Consider the following 6,000-nt stretch of genomic DNA (forward strand, 5'->3'; position numbering starts at 1 on the left):
TGCCATAACAATCAACTGTAACACATAATTTTAATTTTTGTGCCAGGGGTCAACACACCATAATTTGCAGTCCAAATTCAGATGCCTGTTATTGTACAATCCCAGAGCTAAAAATAATTTTTAGATTATCTACATAATATTCTGGATTTGCCTCCTGGCCTCAAGGAATACAGCATTTGCAATATGGTTCTTTACTGCAAACATCTGCAGTCTCCTGACCCAGCCTTCAGCAAACTGCTCTCACAGATTCTTATCTAGTCTTTTCTGTGCATTGGCTACCACCTTCTTAGCCCATGGAGTACATTGTTACAGGGAGTAACACAGCCTTGTGACAGCCAGTGGTGGCAGGCCAAGTGTCCTGAGACCTTTATGAAGGTTCCTGTCAGCCTTACAGGGCAGAGCAGTAACACGATTCTCTTTGTAAGATCAGCACAGCTAATACATTTAAATTCTGCATATATTTCCATCTAAACTCACAAGTACAAAATCAATTGCACATTTCAAATGGAAAACAGGAACATGTCTGATTCTTTAAAGAGTATAATTTCTGTCTTTGCTACTGTATGGCACATAAATCACAAGCCCATGCAGATTGGCTTACATTGGATGGCTAATAATAAAAATATTAGCTATGAGTTTAACTTAGCTCATCATCTCTATATTTAAGTCTAAACGTTTCTAGGGTTTACAATTATATAATTGGTGGCAGGTTTTGCCAGCTAAGATCAACTGAGTAGTGGATGGTAGGGAAAATGGGGACATAGATGAGACTGTTGCCATCCAGAGATGTGGCAATTGAGCAGAACATGGTAGACACAATACTGTGTGTCCCTTTTCTATAGTAGAGATGCATCTGACCCAGCAGTGGGAACCTGTTGTCTAAGCCCATAAGTTGGGTGGTTTCTCTGCCTTCATTCCTGAATAGCTTCTCTCCCTTTAACCAACTTGTTTGAGTGTTCTTTTAACTTTGAGAAAGACACACACACACACACACACACACACACACACACAGAGAGAGAGAGAGAGAGAGAGAGAGGCACAGACAGACAGACAGACAGACACAGACACAGAGACACAGAGACAGATGAGACAGGAACAGAGATGGAGAGCACAGAGAAATGTCACATTTAAAGGATTAAAAATAAAAATTTCACTGGACAGTGGTGGTACAAATGCAGGCAGATCTCTGAGTTCAAGGCCAGTCTGGTCTACAAACTCAGTTTCAAAACAGCCAGAGCTACACAGAATATGTGTCTTTAAAAGCAAAACGAAAGAAAAGAAAATTTTAAAATAAATAAATAAAAATTGCTTTAATAGGTAGATATAAGAACTCACTGGGCAGTTGGCCCAGTTTGTGGGCACCAGGTTTGATGAGAGACCCTCCTTATACAATAAAAATAGTTATAACACAGTGGAGAGAGCTAACAACACCTGACATTGAGCTCTGGTCTCCCACATGTGTGCCTACATTTATGTATACAGCATGCACACATACAAGCAAATAAATGAACAATAGTGATCTTTAAAAGCTCAAAATTATTGCACATGTTTGCTTTCCCCTTTAGTCAAGATTGGCTAGCTACAGCAACATGATTTCAAAACCTCAGTGGTTTAACATAGGGAAGTGTCTATTGCTCCCTTTCAACCCACACCACCAGCAGCCACTGGGCTCTGCTCCACAGTGCCACTCAGGCACCAAGCTGCATCTCTCTGTAATGCATCTTCAAATGCAGCATCCAGGAATTCTACAGGAAAAAAAAGAAAGAAAGAAAGGCAAGGTGGAGGCACGCCTCATATTTTTCTACCTCTGTTCACATCTGTTGACAAATAGTCCCAAGGTGTCACTTGAGTACATGATACTGGAAGACAGGGTCTCACTGAATTAGTGAGAGGGCATGTTTGGGTGGGGGTAGGGGTTGGGGAAGCCTGTCTCTACTTTTGTGGACTGTGGTTCAATAAGGGCTCCGAGAGATCCAACGCCTTCTTCTGGCACCCACAGGCACTGCGTGCACATGATACACTGGCATGTTTGCAGGCAAAACACAATTACTTGGCTAAATATATTCTTCTCTAATTTCCTGGGTTGCTTTTGTGTAGGTGCCACCAGCAGCAAATTATCAGACGTGTCTATTGGGAACAAAGCTGAAGGCAAATTGCAGTCTCTAGCCAGTGGGATAAAGGGCTTTCTCCATGAAAAAGAATTGGGGAACTTAAAGTGATCGGAGACAGCCTGGTACTGAGAGACAGGAGCATGAAGTGAACTAAGCCTGGTGGGTAATTTCAGGTGTTTTCTGTAGACTGGCTCAGGAGTGTAAGGGAACACACACACAGAAAGACACACACACATACACACACACACACACACACTACTGTGTCAATTGTGATTGTATTTATATTATCCTGTCTTGTTAAATTTCTTTTGTCCACGTGGTTCACAACTTTACTGAAATGAAAATACAGTTTGGAAACTTTTGTTTCCAAAAATACCACTTAAACCATACTCTTTCTGTGCCTGGGTGTGTGTATGCGTGTCTCGATAGTAGAAAGTGCTTTGTGTGTGTGCGTGTGCATGTATGTCTATTGTAGTATTTTTATGGGGGCTTTCTATCCCATTATTTTCTGTTCAGTTCCTGAATAAAAGATACGAAAACCTGGTATTTGATTTACAAGCTGCTGGCACTGTGCTAAGTAGGTTCTGAGCTATTCTAACCCAGCTAGGAAATTAATAACCAGATAAATGCCCCATTACATGCCAACTGAGTCTTGTGTATCCTCAGGATGAGATTGTCTTAGCCACAGGTTCGAGGTCCATCCTACCTCATGAAGACCCTTCTTCCTCCACCTCATTCTCTTCCTCCTTGTGGTCCCTAGCTGAGACCCCTACTCAAAGTCCTGCCGCCTGCTTTCCCCTGCCCAGTCATGGGCTCTAGCCTTCTATTAACCAATCAAGGATTACTGGGGCACATTCTTTACAGCACATTGGTCAGTACAAGGCCTCAGGATCAGGTTGCAGTCTGGACAGGGGCACCAAGTTCAGCTTCTGAAACACAGCACACAGGGCTAATCCTGTATGTGTGTGTGTGTGTGTGTGTGTGTGTGTGTGTGTGTGTGTGTGTGTGTAAACTCTATGAGGAATCTCAAAGCACCAAAATTCTGAAGAAAAAAGAAGGTGTAGTCCCCCTGAGCCATCCTGCAGCAAATGCATCCTCCTCTTCATCTCTAAAGAGTTCCAGAAGGGGAAGGGGAAAGAGAGAGCAGCCGCTGTTGGGCCAAGGCTCCCGGAGTCTATTTCTGAGAAAACAGCAACACCCTGCTCCATGACACTGCTGCTGAGATCCGCTGGGCTGACTCGGGGAAGGTACCAAGGAAAAGTGCTTCGAAAATAGGAGTTGCTAAGCAGCTGGCTGCGATGGTGCATGCCCGTACCACGACTGAAAGCCACAACCAATCAAAGTTCAGAGTTGTGGAACCTAGTCCCAATGGATATATTTATAGAACATTTCCACACATCAGGCCCACAGAACATTGATGAAGAGGGGCCCATAAAGGTTGTAAGACCCAGGGAGTTGGCTATGAGGTTGTGTCACCAAGTAACATCAGAAGCTCTATCCATAAAGTCTCACCAATGTGACCACCCAAATGTGAGCTGAACAAGGATGACAGTAGGGGACATGCCAAACTGGATGAGGAAAAGCCTGTGAGATCTCGACCCTACAAAGAACTATGGGCAACTGGAGAAAAAAGCCGGACATTTGAAGGAAGGTGGGGGGGAGGGGCATAAGAGAGAATTTAGAGGGAGGAAAGAGAAAGGAGAAATTTTGTAATTTTATTATAATCGTGAAGAAGAGGAGGAGGAGGAAGAGGAGGAGGTGGGGGAAGAAAACAGAGAGCTAGAGAAACACTGTCATGGTTGAATCGCAGTGGTCTGAGATCTGTAAACTGGAAAATTCCTTCCCAGCTGGCGTCTAGACACAGAGCATCTATGGTCACGTCAGTTGAAACAACCTGTGACCTGGGCTGATGCTGGTTTGTTTGTGTGTGTGTGTGTGTGTGTGTGTGTGTGTGTGTGTGTGTGAGTATAACTGCTCTCTAAGCTGCCATAAAATGGTTAAACAAAAGCTATGACTTGGCTCCAGCACTCTACTTAAATCCAATCTGGGACACATAGTTCCGGGATGGAAGAGGAGGAGGAAGAGGAAAAAGGGGGGAAAAAGAGATGGGGGAGAACCATCAGCAAACTCAAACACCCCATGGCAAGCTCAGGGGTATAGGAAGGTTCTGAGATCCGATGAGAGCGGCCCAATTGCATTTTGTGCAGAAGGCATGTTTCGCTTAAGTCCACAAAAGAGGTCAGTTCTACAAACCTCTGGCTCAGGGGGTCTGACTGGCCATGCAGATAACCGTTTCCATTAGAAAACAAGGTAGCCTCCACCATGCAGGGGCATTTGCTTTAGTGAGAGTTGCTGGCTGCACAAGTGGAAGGCACTAAATGCCACTGAAGTGTGTCTTTCAAACTGGCTAAAACTCTAGCCAGGCATGGTGTGTAAATCTGTAGTTTAAGGCAGGAAAAGTCACAGTTTAAAGCCAATCTCAGCTAAAAATCAAGATCTTATCTCATAAAAATATAATAAAAGAAAGAAAAAGTTAATGTTAGGGGATGGGAGAGATAGTTCAGCAGTTAAAAGCACTGGCTGCTCTTCTAGAAGGCCTGGGTTCAATTCCAAGAACCCACGTGGCAGCTCACAACCATCTGTAACCCAGGGTGTCCAACGCCCAGTCTGACCACAGCAGACAACAAACATGCAAATGAAGCGCAGACATACACGCAGACAAGACGCACAGTAAGTAAAAAATTTCAAAGTTAGTTTCATTATGTATGAATTTCACCTCAATTTTTAGTTTTTAAATTAACATTGATTGATTGATCGAGGCACAGTAGTCTCATTCTGTGATGCAAGCAGATCTCAAACTCATGGCCTTCCTCTTACCTCAGATTCCTGAATGGTGGGTTTACATGTGTGTACTACCATGTCTGGCTTCAACTCTGTTTTTAAACAGGGGGAAAAAAACAAAACAACTATGAACTCATGCTGGATCTCTTCAAGAACTCTGTAGCCACAGACTCCACATCTACCCCAAATGCTCACTGTATTAATGGCCTAAAGAACTCTGAGTAGGTCAGACACTCAGCAAATACCAGTAAAATAGCCAGTTCCTCTGCAGAGGGGCAGCCTCCAGCTGCAGAATTCACCCTGTGCCCTCGTTGGCGATGCTAACAGCCAGGTGGTGGGTGTTTCTTGACATAGTATCCCCTCCAAAGCACAGCTCAAGGTCATTGCTCACTTGATGACTCAAGTCACACGGACATGACATGCATTCCTCTTAGAGGAGATAAGTTCCAGACTTGTTCTTTGAACGCCAACCACAAAAGGGTTTTGAACTGACAGAGGTCCTTCTAGGACCGGAAGCTCCCTGTCCTGAGTTTGGATTTTCCAACAGCCTGGGAAAGACTGTGCAGTGAGACCTGTGTGTACCCACATGCCAACCTCACCACTCCTTCACCTGATTGCCTAAACGAGACAAGACCCGGGCTGAGGTTTATTGATCAGGTCACAGAATGCCCTCTGAACTGCCTCTTTCTCAAGCAAAATAAAGTCTATGAAAAAAATAAACAGGATGACCTTTTCCCCAAATACATTTCCTTTAACCAGAGTTCACTGAAAGATACAGGCCAGCCAGAACAGCTGTGCACTCCCTGACTCCTGCTATGAGCCCTGAGCCGCCTCCTAACTCTGCCAGCCACTTCCACGGGTCAGGACCTGAAGTCCAAAAGAGCCTCTCTGTCTCTCTGTCTCTGTCTCTGTCTCTGTCTCTGTCTCTCTCTGTCTCTGTCTCTCTCTGTCTCTCTCTCTGTCTCTCTCTCTGTCTCTCTCTCTGTCTCTGTCTCTGTCTCTGTCTCTCTGTCTCTGTCTCTGTCTCTCTCTCTCTCTCTCTCTCTCT

This window comes from Mus pahari, chromosome 8, assembly GCF_900095145.1.
Source record: "Mus pahari chromosome 8, PAHARI_EIJ_v1.1, whole genome shotgun sequence".
NCBI lineage: Eukaryota > Metazoa > Chordata > Mammalia > Rodentia > Muridae > Mus > Mus pahari.